Here is a 13,836-nt window from a genome sequence, read left to right as displayed (position 1 = left end):
GAATTTAATCAACTTGAACAATCCATCTGTTTTATAGCCTCCTGTCTTGCAGCCTTCTTTTTCCCTAAACCCTGTGTGGAGTGTAGTCACCTAGTTGGCTGGAACCAGTTCCTGACAGACCCCAGCAACTTACAAATGAACCTGTGCGAGCTTTACTCATTATCATGCTAAAGTCTCCACCTTGGAAGGAGCTATAGCTCTATTACCGTAACCTGTGAGCTACGTGCTGGCGTAGTGGCTCACCGAGTCTGCACTGCCCGGACCCCTCCTCTACATGCAACAACATGCCCTCACCCCTCTCCATGGCCCCTTGACACCCACCTATCATTTTCCCTTGAGGCGACACTGTTTTGGAAAATACTCCAGGGTCCCCCTTAGTTGTGACAAATAACAAAACGCCTATTGATCAAAACCTGCCTTCTTATGGAGCCATTTGTCACTTGCCAGCGGAATGAACCCAGTTTTTTTCAGGTAACAAATCCAGATTATAGTCTTACAGTCGTATGAAGTAAAAAGTTGTGAAAACTACTGGGTTTAAACAAAATGAGAAATAGTGTAATATAACCAGGATAATAATATAATGTATCAAACAAACTGGGATACTTCTGAGAATAAAGGTGTATCTGTTTTTAATTATACCTGGTCATAAATGGTTGAATACTGAGTTATGAAGTTAAAAAAAATAACAAGGTTCAAGTCACAATTATTTTGTTTATTAGCCATATGACATTGGGAAAGTTACTCTCTTCGCCTATTTTCTGTGGGTAAAATGGGCTTACTAATTGCTACCTCATAAAAGCACTGTGCCTGTCAGGCTCCAAGTAGGAGACAGAAATCCTGCAGTTATTTGAACAAAGTAAGTTTAATATAAAGAATTATTAACTTCTATAGAGGACTGGGAGTGACAGAGGATTAGCTGGTAAGCAGTAAGGGGAGCTACAGAAGGCAGCAGTGGCAGTTAATGAGGAACAGCCATCTCCTTAGGGCTGAGCTAGACCACCCATGGAAAAGCTAGTAGAATTAGCTTGCTGCAAGGTGGCTCAAGAAGATGCCAAGGGACGCTATCCATAGGGAGATGTTTTATCAGTAACACTTGGCTATGAAGTTATCTGATGGGGTGTTGGGGAAAACTTTTGGCCACCAGGGCTGCTAGCTGCTATGTGTCCTAGAAGGCAGAGCTGGAAAAGACACCTTCAGGGCAGGTGCCCAACCAGAGGAGCACACCCGACCCAGGAGAGAAACACTCCTTCCTCCTTCACTGTCCCGACAAACAGTGTCTGCCAGCAAAGCTTAACCTTGTGCCTTTGTGCAGAGACAAAAATATTTCAATGGTTCAGCTCTAATTTTGCAGAACAAGGAATTAAGAATAGATTTGGAGCTGAGTGGCAATAAATTGATAAATAGGACAAGCACATTAGTCATAGAAAGTATTGTATTGAATGCATGTAAGATGCTAACATTTAACATGTTTAGTATAGTGCTTAGAATACGGTAAATGGTATATAAATTCATGCATCGCATACTGTTATTATATGTTCTATATATGCCACTCTATTATAGATGAGGGTAGGGCTTGAATTAATGACTCTAAGAGATGTAAGACAATCGGTATTCAGAAGAATGGGGCAGTATATATTGTCTGGAGAGCTAAAAAGAAATGAAAACAAGGATACTAACTACTATAGTTAAGGGAGCATTCTGATCTGTGATCATTTTTTTAAAACAGAAGGGTAAGCCCCTGTCTAAGTACTTTTGCATTGCTATAAAGGAATACCTGAGGCTGGGTTATTTATAAGGAAAAAAGGTTTATTTGGCTTATGGTTCTGCAGGGTGTACAAGAAGCATGGTGCTAGCATCTGTTTCTGATGAGGGCTTCAGGGAGCGTCCACTCATGGTGCAGGGTGAAGGGGAGCAGGAATCCCATGGCAAGAGACGAAGGAAGAGAGAGAGGAAAGGGTGCCAGGCTCTTTTTAAAAATCAGTGCTCATGGGAACTATTAGAGAGATAGTACACTCATTACCACAAGGATGGCACCAAGCCTTTCACGACGGATCCACCCCCGTGACCCAAATACCTCCCACCAGGCCCACCTCCAACACTGGAGATTAAATTTCAACATAAGATTTGAAGAGGAAAAACACCCAAACTATATCAGCCCCTGAAATAGCAGCAACACTGTTTTGCTAGAGCTCTAGTATGGAAAATTTCAAGCTTAGAGTTTTTCATGTTCAGAAAAAACAAATATTTTAATTAATAAAAATATTGTCCCATTGAAGCTTCATCACCTTCCTTTTGTATCGAGTAAGTATGTATTATCTTCTTATTAATCCTCAATGCTCTTGGGAGGCAAGAGAATAGAATTATTCTTTCCATTTTCTATTGCCTTCACTCCTAACAGGTGGTTTAATATCATGTTATTAAAGCCAGGTTCCCTTCCTTTCATTTTTCTTATTCCTAGCTACAAGACTGGAAATTTTTGACCGTGAATCATAATATTTTGTTAATTTGGTATATGGCTTTTTATGCTATTTCATACCCGTCATAGTGTGTTTCAGCCTCTCAGATCACTCATTTAATGGTTAAACATTAGGGTTTTATATTTATTCCATTTATCAAATCTCCACCTGTGTTCCTTACCGTTCTCTAAATCCCATCTTCATTCACTGTAGTAGTTGACTCCCACATAATGTTTGTTTAATGTTTCTCCCCAGAATTAGTCTTTTAGTGAAGTTGCATGTCTCGACCTCTCATTAGATTAGATTTACAGCCTCCCACACTTTTTTCTCTTAATGATTTTTTTTAAACTTTATCTGTTTCCTAAAATGTTCTGTGAAGTATTCATAATGACTACTTTAGATCAAATATATCAATAGCCTATTCTTTTTATTCTAGAAAATGTATTTTCTTGGATATCACACTTAGATATTAATAATATAAAATTTGAGAGCCTCTCTCTGTAATTTTCTTGAACCATGAGGATGATCTTCAAATCTCTGTCAATAGCTCAATTCACATTTCTATGAATAGTAATTTGTGTGTGTATGTGTTTTAAGTATTTTTATCATATCAATGAAAATATTTTAAAAATGAGATTAAAAGTCTGGAGCTAGTAGTTCAGGGCAAATGAGATGTCAACTACATTTACTTTTTCCTAAAAAATACTGTTTTATTACATTTCTGTATTGTCTGAAATGTTTATTAAATATGGTCTTACGAGGGAAAATAGTGGATTTGAGAAAGAGTTTGTCATTTCATATTTTACTTTGTTATAACTCTTTTATTTATTGTTGTTTTTAAAAATGTCCTGAGGGGAAAGTAATAGCTAATAGTAAATATTAAACCAATTCTAGGTCTGTACACCAGAACCTTGTGGTGCATAATTTAAAACATTTTCATAATTTCCACAGCGTTTTTTAAAGGTGCTTGGTCTTAACCACTCTTCTGGAATATAAGGATTCCCCTCTCCTTGAGGGAGCTTTAGACCCAGCCACATTTGTGTACTGATCGTCCCGGGATCAATGATCTTGCTTCCACTGCTCTTTGCTTTTGTTGTTCTCTGAAAACTCTTTCCACACCCTTTGGCTAACTCCTCAACTCCTCAATTCCTAATTATACTTACAGTTTAGCTAAAATCTTCTTATTTCCTTGAAACAGCCTCTGCTCTCCCCAGCAGACCATCTCTTAAATTCTTATATAGCTTATTATTCTTCTTGTTGGTTTTAGTCATTTTACAGATGACATTTATTGCTTTGTACTCTTATATGCTTAAGTGTCACTTCAAGAGATAATAGATATATACACTTTAATGGCCCAAATACAAATGGTAAGTTCATAACATTTATTATGGTTCATGGTAGCTCTTCAATAGCTATGTCTTGATTAATTGAAACACATGTTTTGTTTTTAAATTTATATGTAGCACCTGCTACTTACCAGGTGCTGCTTAGGTTTTTGGAGAAGGAAACTCCAAGTTGAAGAAAGTACTCCTTAAGAAGTGTCTGTTTAGTTGTGAGGCAGATATGCAAATAAGTATTTGAAATAGCAGAGTCCAGTCTAGGTCCGGTTCTCTTGAGAAAGAGAACTGCAGTTCAGGGAAGACTTGTTAGAAGACCTAACATTTGTGTTAAATCTTAATAAGAGGGGCAGGGAGCAAATTTTAGGCAGAGGTAAAAGAATGTGTGAAGATATTTGCTGCCTCAAAGGCAATACATCAATAGTAGCAGATTGAATCTCTCCTCCAGTGGTTAAAGAGTTCAGCCTTTATGAGAGTGAAACCTGAAAACCAGAGCACATTTTGCACGCTTTTGTATAACTGGCATCTCAGTCCATTTGTGCTACTCTAACAAAATACCTTAGACTGGGAAATTTATAACTAATAGAAGTGTATTTCTTACAGGTCTGGAGGTTGAGAAGTCCATGATCAAGTCACTGGCAGGTTCGGTGTTTGGCGAGGGCTTGTTTTTCATTGATGGCACCATTAAGGTGTCCTCACATGGTGGGAGGGATAGAAGGGCAAAAAGTGATAATGCTGTGTCCTCACATGGTGGAAGAGAGGAAAAGCAAAAAAGGCCTAAGCCAGTTCCTCAGGTCCTTTAAAAAGACAGTGATTCATTCATGAGAGTAGAGATTTCATGATTTAATAATTTTCCCCAAAAGATCCACTACTTAATACTATCACAATGAGAATTCAGTTTCAACATGAATTTTAGAGGGGACACATTCAAACCATAGCATTCCTTCCCTCCTGCCCCCAAATTTATGTCCTTCTTACATGCAAAATACATTCATTCCATCCCCAAAGCCCCCAGAGTCTTAACTCATTCCAGTTCCAACTTAAAAGTCTATGGTCCAGAGTCTCATCTAAATCAGGTATGGGTGGGACTCAAGGTAAAATTCATTCTGAGGCAAATTTCTCTCCAGCTGTGAATGTGTAAGATGAAACAAGTTATGTATTTCCAAAATACAATGGTGGGACAGGCCTACAATAGATAATTCCATTCCAAAAGGGAGCAATAGGAAAGAAGAAAGGAGTAACAGGTTCCAAGTAAATCTAAAACCCAACCATGCAAACAACATTCAATCCTAAGGCTTGAGAGTAATCTTCTTTGACTCCATGTCCTACCTTCCAGAAACACTGAAACAGAGGATGGGCCCCCAGGATCTCAGGCAGCTCCACCCACATTGATTTGCTGGGTGTAGCCCCAACTTCAGCTCTCACACATTGAAGCTCCATGCCTGCAGCTTTCCCAGGCTGGCACTGTACACGGGTGGCTCTATAGTTAGGGGGTCTCAAGAACAGCTTGCTCCCACAGCTCCACTAGGTGTTGCTGCACTGGAAAGTCTCTGTGGCAGCCCCAACCCTGCAGCAGTTCCCTGCTCAGGCCCTGAGCCTCTCTGAGGCATCCTTTGAAATCTAGGTGGTGGTAGCCGTGACTCCACAGCTCATGCAGTCTGCTTGCCTGCAGAGGTTGCACCATGTGGACACTGCCAAAGCTTGTAGCTTGTACCTTCTGACGTAGCAGCCTGAGTCACATCTGCATCTGCTTGAACCATAGCTAGGGTGGCCAAGGAGTACTGCACTGGAATGCAGGGAGTGGAACCTTGAGGTGGCAGTGGGGAGCAAGCCCGAAGATTCCACAGGTAGCCTGGGTCCCTCTCTGGAAACCATTCTGCCCTAAAAGGCCCTGGCACTCTGGGCCTGTAATGGAAGTGGCAGCTTCAAAGACCTATGAAATGCCTTTGGGGTCATTTTTTCTTTGTCTGGATGCATATCATCTAATCTCCTTTACAAAATTTCCTGGCACACCCTTGGTGTTCTCTCTTGAACACAACTTTGCATTCTGTACAATCTGGTCTGGCTGAGAATTTTCCAAATCTTTATGTTATTCTTCTCTTTTGATATAAATTCTGGCTTTAACTCATTTCTCTCCTCCCAAATTTTACTATAAGTAGTTAAGAGAAGCCACGCATCACCCTAAACTCTTTTCTTAGAGATTTCTTCCTTTAAATATCCTAGTTCATTTCTCTTAAATTCTTCTTGTAAAAAGGAATAAGACACAGACACATGTAACAAAGTTCTTTATCACTTTGTAATGAGGATGGCTTTTCCTCCAGTTTCCAGTAAGATATTCCTCATTTATGTCTAAGAATGCCTCAGAATGGCCTTTACTGTCCATATTTCTATGGACATTCAGTTCATAGCCATGGAGATAATCTCTAAGACTGACATGTTCACTAAAGATCTCCTTTCCTGAGCCTTCACTGGAATTGCGCTTAATGCTCTGTTCGTGGCAATCTAGACTTTTTCTAGCATGCACCACCAAACCCTTCCAGTCTCTACCAGTTAGCCAGTTTCAAAGCTGCTTGCACATTTTTAGGTACTTGTTATAGCAACACCCCTATTCTCTGGTACTGATTTCTATCTTAGTCCATTTGTGCTGCTGTAAGAGAATACCTGAGAGTGGGTAATTTATAAAGTGGAGAAATTTATTTCTCATGGTTCTGAAGGCTGAGAAGTCCAAGATCGAGGTGCTGGTAGGATTGGTGTCTGTTGAGGGCTGCTCTCTGCTTTCTCTTTTTCTCTCTGCTTTCTCACTTTCTCTCTGCTTTCAAGTTGACACCTTGTTGTTGCATTCTCTGGAGTTGAGGAACACTGTGTCCTTAGGTGGCAGAAGGGACAGAAGACCAACAGGGTGTTCCATTCAACCTAAGCCCTTTCATAAGGGTGCTAATTCCATGCATGAGACTGGAGTCCTCATAATACAATCACATCCCCTGAAGGCTCTGCCTCTTAATACCATTACAATGGGGGTCCACTTTCAACATGAATTTCGGAGGGGACACAAAACCATAGCAATTGGGAAATTCCATGTATCCTCATTTCAAATCATCTTAATCCTAAATATGCACAGTCATGTGTCATATAATGACATTCCTGTCAATGATACACTACATATACGATGGTGACTCTATAATATTATAGCCTAGGTGTAGTAGGCTGTACCATCCAGGTTTGTGTAAGTACACTCTATGATGTTTGCACAATGATGAAATCACCCAAAAATGCACTTCTCAAAATGTATTCCCATTGTTAAGTGACACAATACTGGTAAGAGTCTTACAGGTACACAGTATTCTTTGGGTGGAAATAAGCTAACGCAGACTAAGCTAAACTATCTTTTCTCAGACAAATGCAATAAATGTTTCCATTCTAACATTTTGTAAGGATTAAAACTAGAAAGTAAGGAGTATTTTAGTGTCAAAATATTTTCGCAGACCTGTTAAGAGCAAATTGATTTTCACAACTCTGAATATTGAGTAAAATTGAAGTAAGGTTTTATTTTTTTCTTAATCAACATTAGAACATTTGGTACTGGGATATAGGTTCTTAATAAATGCCACGAATGCAAGTGGAAATTTGAGGCACAGTATCCCTAAAGCACTTTCCACATAGGCTCTCCTGCTGCAGTTGTTTGTAAATGAAGCTCTACATGTAAATGCTAGATTAGACTGAATGATGAATTTAAAACAAGTGGGTGCACTCACTGTGGCCCAAATTAAGCTTGTTCTAAAGTTGCTATAGCAACATTATCTTTACCAAATGTCCTGCTTTAAAAAATAATTGGAAACATTTCCTGTTATTTAGGAAAAAAAATAAAATCACTGTTAATTTTTTGCATCCCACTACACAAATGTATTATTTTCATGCAATTAAAAAAATCTGCAAATATCATGAATGAATACATGCATTTTAATATAATTATAACAGCAAAATCAAGAAGAATAAGAATGAAATTAGTTTGTAGATATAACATGATGTATCTAAGAGTTAAATAAAATATTTGAATAAACATATTTTTCTTCTTTCTTTCTTGAATAACACTTAAAAGCAGACAGCCATGAATAGTTCCTTTGGGCTTTGTATGTATAAATTATTTACTTAATAGACATTAACATATTTTTTTCTTTTTCTTTTGAGATGGAGTCTCACGCTGTTGCCAGGCTGGAGTGTGTTGGTGCAATCTCGGCTCACTGCAACCTTTGACTCCCTGGTTCAAGAGATTCTCCTGCCTCAGCCTCCCAAGTAGGTGGGATTACAGGCATGCACCATCACGCCCAGCTAATTTTTGTATTTTTAGTAGAGAGGCGATTTCACCATGTTGGCCAGGATGGTCTCGACCTCCTGACCTCGTGATCTGCCCGCTTCGGCCTCTCAAAGTGCTGGGATTACAGGCGTGAGCTATCACACCTGGCCCATATTTCTTTAATATTTGGAGAAAGTTGTGGAATAGTTGAAGTTTTTAGGTTATTGGTTGGAAAGTAAATAAATAAATTCAAAGGACCTACATACACATGACATACCAAGAAGCAGAAAGGTCTAAAATATTTTATGAGGGTAGCTCGAGGAACATATATTTGAATTGGACAACAATAACTAAATGATGTACTAAAATTCCAGGCCCAGATGCATTTTTTTTTTTGAAAAAATGATTTTAATTCAAACCTATCATTCAATTGTTTTCATAAAAAACTATTAGAAAATATTGTAACATTTGAGAAAAGCAAAGACACATAATTTGGAAGAAAAATAACCTCTCTACACAGCATAATATATATTGTCTAGTAACCTGTGAAAATGTACCCTATATAGTTTGACTCAACATTTCAACCCTTTTTTTTTGTACTTTGGAAAGGCATTTTCTCTCAATGTAATTTTAATTCTAAAGTGCCATTTCATGCTTCATTATCCCTGAGTAAGAGTTTTAGTTTATGTTGGCCCTCAGCTTCATCTGTGAGTCATGAGTTGTATAGCTAAGGATATTTTCCCAGGCATTTGGGTGAGGTGACTAATACTTCTTTCTATATATCAATTAGGCTTTCCTATTTAACAACACTAGACTTCAAAATGAAGTGACATGCTCTGGGAAACAAGATGAAAAATATAGAAGCGGTAACATTTTGGAGAATGCTTAAGTCTCTTTATTTGCAAAGTGAAAATATTTTGTTTGTACAACCTTTTCTCTGCCGCCTCCTTCCCTCACCCAGTTCCATCGCTCTTTCCACTAGGATCAGCCATGCTGAATATTCTGACATAGCTCAAAGCAAAATAAATAGAGAGGAGGATGCCCAGTTTCTGGATTTTGGGTTTTAAACAACTTTCAGGCATTAGTGGGTTGCAACCAGCAGCCCTTATCTCATCTCCTATAACAGATGCGGACCCTGAGTTTGAAGGTTGCAGCTTTGCCATTCATATGTATAAATGTACATGTGAACTCATCAGCTCCCAAAGTAACTTAAATTTGGCATGGAAACTGGGAGAAAATAGGATTGAATTAAATTTTTCCACCAAAAGGCTATGTTGCGACTGTTCAATATTAATTCCATTATAATAACAATTAACATTATAATTAAGATTTTCTAGTCATCTACCTCATAAATCCAGCTTATTTCTAGTTTCTAGTTCTGTGTGTTCACTTGGCCTAAAATATTCTTCCTTAAGTTTCTACCTGTATCCAAATCTTTCACATCTTCTCCAGGAAATCTTCCCTGACTGATGCAACTGTTGTCATCTCCTCACTATCTTCTGTCACTTGCTTTAGATGAAATGTTAGCCAAGCGGGGTATTTAAGAGCTTAAATTCTGGGGTCACATTCAACTCAAGTTCGAATCCTGGCATAGGGGCCTAGTAAAACAAATCCATGGAACAAATTTATTATTGGGGGTCAGACACTATTGTAGGTGCTGCAGTAGAGCAGTGAGCAAGGCAGACAAGGAACCTATTCTCCTTGAGCTCATGTTGAGATGTGGGAAGACAATGAAAAATATTATCTATTGTGGTAGGTTCTGTAAAGGGAGTAAGCATAGTCATGTAATATAGGGTAATTAAGGGCTCCTATTTGAGTGGGAACAGGGGTCAGGAAAAGCCTTCATGAGGGGATGACGTTTGAGTTGAGACCTCAAGATTGAGAAGGAGTCAGCCATGCTAGATGAGGGAAAAAATGTATTCCAGTCAGAGGGAAAAAAAGCAAGTACCAATATTCTGAGTAGGAAATAACAAATAAGAAGTAGAAAGAAGGCCAGTGGTGGATGGGGGCTGGGGGGAAAAAGCAGTATTTGGTAACATTGTAGACTACTAAAAGGGAATTGGATTTCATGCTAAGATTGTGATAAAACCTATGACTTTGTTTAATAGTCACACCAATTTTTAGAAAGTTGAATTGGATCTAAATATTTTAAAAGTATAAAATATCACATAAAATGCCACTATATAATGTATGTACATATATGAGTCATGCATTAAGAACTCCTTATAAAAAACAATTGTGTTGACTTACAATTTTCTTACCCACTCCAGTTGAACACAAATATCCTGGGTCATGACTGGAGTAAGAAGAGTGAAGATTCCTTTGATGCCACACCATGTCACAGAGGCACCAAGAGAGTGAGCTTCTGCCTTTCCTACTTCCATATTCTCCTCTACACAGTGATGTTGATAAGAGGAATACGTGAGGAAACAAAGATTTTTGAGCCTGAAGCACAGGGAAGATGTCTGGATTTTTACTGAAAATTTGAGCATCATCAATGTATGGATGTTTGTAAGTCAAGGCAATGAGATTACCTAAGGATACAGTATACACAGAAGAGCAAAGAGGCCCAAAGGAAGCCCTGGTCAGGCCAACATTTAACCGTGAGTTTAGATGGAGGAAAAGGTGTCATCAAAGACTAATTAAGTTCAGTAAGTAACAAAAATCAGAAGCCAAAAGAAAAAAAAAATATTTAAAGGAGGAGTACACGATAAACTGTGAGGATGAGTAGCATGAAAACTAAGACATGTTTGCTGGATTTGACCACATGAAAATATTTGTAGACCTTGATGAGTACCATTTTGATGGAAAGGTAGAGATAAGTCGCTGCAGTAGGTGAAGGAGTTAGTTAGAAATGAGGAAGGGGAGACAAGGATGTAGTCAACCTGTGGGAGAGATTTTGCAGTGAAGTTTGCTGTGAAGCAGCATGGGGAAATGGAGTGGTGGCTATAAACAGATAAAGGGTATGTGGACTTTTAAAAGTTGATATTAATGATTAAATATGCATCTTCGTTAAAAATTGTGTATCAGTTTTCTCATCTGTAAAATAGGCAAATTTAACAATGATGCTTCAAATGGTTGCCATGAGAATGAAGAGTTATTGCAAGTAAAAGACTAACACCATACTTGGTGCTTTGTATGTTCTCAGTAAGTGGTCATTGTTATCACCAGGTACTGTAGAATTCCTTAACACTCAGCATATTTACTCAGATTATTTTTCTTTTTCACTCTTTGCTGCCTCAGACATAAGGAGTTATCTTTAAGTAAAGTGCTATGGAAGTGTAGTTCAAGGAAAAGAATGAACAGCAAGTTGTTAATATAATTAAATCATTATTCAACAATGTGTCCTAAACTCTGTGTTAGGCATTTTGACTATGTATATGTACAAGTATGACTTAGTACAATCCCTTCCCTTTATTAGTACGCAGAGCTCAGGAGTCCCCAAGACCACCTTTACTTCTCACACGTACTGTGAGATCAGGGATCCAAGACTACCCTTAGGTTAGATAATTCTCTAAAGGGACTCACAGATCTCAGAAAGCTGTTACACACATGGTTACAGTTTATTACAGTGAAAAGATACAGATTAAAATCAGCAGAAGAAAGAGGCACACAAGGCAGGGCTCAGAGACCTTAAGGCACAGGGCTTCCAGTTATCCTCTCCCAGTGAAGCCATGTGTGCAGTACCTATTTCTCCAGGAACAATATGTGAAAATACACATGGAACATTGCCCACTGGGAAGCTCATTTGAGCCTTGGAGTCTGGAGTTTTGATTGTAATCCAGTCACCCAGCCACTACTCATATGGCTAATCTTAGTTTCCAGCACTTCCAGAGGTCAATCTGACACCTTGTAGTCTGAGGTCCCTATGGCCCCAGACCCCAAGTAAACGAAGATGTTCTAATCAGGCAGGACACTCCACGGGCTTAGAGGTTGCCTCCCAGGAGCCAACTGCCAAGACCAGACCTCTCTTTGGCAAGGTTTATCCTTTGCTGTACAATTTATAATGGTGGAGGAGATAATATATAAAGACATAAAACCTATATACAATACATGACACAATACATGTTTAACTAATGATTCAAGTCAGTAAACAGTGTCATAATGTCAGAGGCATTTGAATCACAGCAACTCCATCTTGAACAGCGGCTGAGACCTACTGGGCTGCATTCCCAGATGGTTAAGGCATTCTAAGTCACAGGATGAGATAGGAGATTGGCACAAGATACAGGTCATAAAGACCTTGCTGATAAAACAGGTGGCAGGAAAGAAGCAAACTAAAACCCACCAAAACCAAGATGGTGGCAAGAGAGACCTTCGGTCGTCCTCCATGCTACACTCCCACCAGAAACATGACAGTTTACAAATGCCATGGCAATGTCAGGAACTTCTCCTATATGGTCTAAAAAGGTGAGGCATGAATAATCTACCACTTATTTAGCATATCATCAAGAAATAACCATAAAAATGGGCAACCAGCAGCTCTCAGGTCTGCTCTGTCTATGGAGTAGCCATTCTTTTATTCCTTTACTTTCCTAATAAATTTGCTTTCACTTTACTTTATAGACTCGCCCTGAATTCTTTCTTGCCTGAGGTTTAAGAACCCTCTCTTGGGGTCTGAATTGGGACCCCTTTCCTTTAACAATAATGCTAGGATATGTTTACATACTAAATAGCTTATTGAAATAGTACTCACTGTAGCTATTTAGAGAAAGACAAGAGTTGGAGCTAAGGGTTGGGTAAAAAAAGAAATTCTAGAAAAACAGCTGTATGAATTGGACCTTTTAAGATTACTTGGATTTGAAAAGATTACCTGAGACAAAGGTGAATTATTGGGGTTCAGGTCAATTCTGGGCAGGATCATCAGAGTCAGAATGTGGTCACAGAGTCCTTCATAGTGGACAGAGGAAAACTAGGAATGTGGTTGATGAGTTGAGGAGAAAAAGAAGAATAGTGGTACGAAAGAAAATCTTTGCCTAAATAACAACTTTATATAAAGCCAGCTTTGTGCCTCAGAAGGGATAACTTCCTGTCTCCTTCCCTTCTGCCAGCTGCCAGCATTCACACACTTGGTATTGATGGTTAGGCTTCTGTGGGCTAATCTGGGATTGTAATTGCCATTTATAATTCCAATTCCAGAGGGAAAAAAATTCTTTTTAGTTTAAAGAGTGTCTTTTAGAAAAATTTGGGGAACATAAGTGTTTTGTTTCATTTTGGTTATCTACTTCTCAATGTCTGAGCTTGGGCCATGAGGAAGGAGAATAGCATCAATGTTATCTGTACTATCCTCAAACAATTTTGCAGAATTTTGGAGTGAATTTCTAGCCATTTTGAGAATATGTAACTCACTTCTAGTTACTTAGTATTTCTTAACAATCACAATATTTATGAATGAATAGTTGAAAGCTATTACCTGAAAAAGATGTGGATGTTGCTTCCAGGTGCATGGTGAAAGTGGCTTATACAGGTTGAATAAAAATTACTGCCATTTTCAGAACATTGATGACTACTGGAAAGAAAATATAGGATATCTGAGCTCTGGAAAGTTTTGGAAAAACTCAAAAAATTTCCATCTACGCCTCAGAAGGAACACTGTTAACTGACCTGGAAAGATAAAATGGATTGCATAAGAAAATATATTCAGTTTCTTACTATTGTTAGATAATTGATCGAGTTCTGGAACTTCAGTGGTATCTTTCCTATTCAACTGAATTTCTCCCATTCTTCTGAAGGAATTGAATGCAAAGCAAAT

The 13,836-nt window shown here is 38.5% G+C and overlaps 1 long non-coding RNA gene across 1 annotated transcript in view; it reads right to left on the bottom strand.

The window, feature by feature from the left end:
• Positions 1-13,589, bottom strand: part of LOC139357165 (uncharacterized) — a 178,207-nt gene extending 164,618 nt beyond the window's left edge. Inside the window, exons 1-2 of the long non-coding RNA XR_011609898.1 lie at positions 13,498-13,589; positions 12,898-12,996 (exon numbers count right to left, since the gene is read on the bottom strand). This is a non-coding gene — a long non-coding RNA (uncharacterized lncRNA). The remainder of the gene's footprint in view (positions 1-12,897; positions 12,997-13,497) is intronic.
• Between the last annotated feature and the right edge of the window lie 247 nt (positions 13,590-13,836).

This window comes from Macaca nemestrina, chromosome 11, assembly GCF_043159975.1.
Source record: "Macaca nemestrina isolate mMacNem1 chromosome 11, mMacNem.hap1, whole genome shotgun sequence".
Classification (NCBI taxonomy): Eukaryota; Metazoa; Chordata; class Mammalia; order Primates; family Cercopithecidae; genus Macaca; species Macaca nemestrina.
Note: the sequence above shows the minus strand (reverse complement) of the source record. Positions and strands in the feature narration are given on the sequence as shown.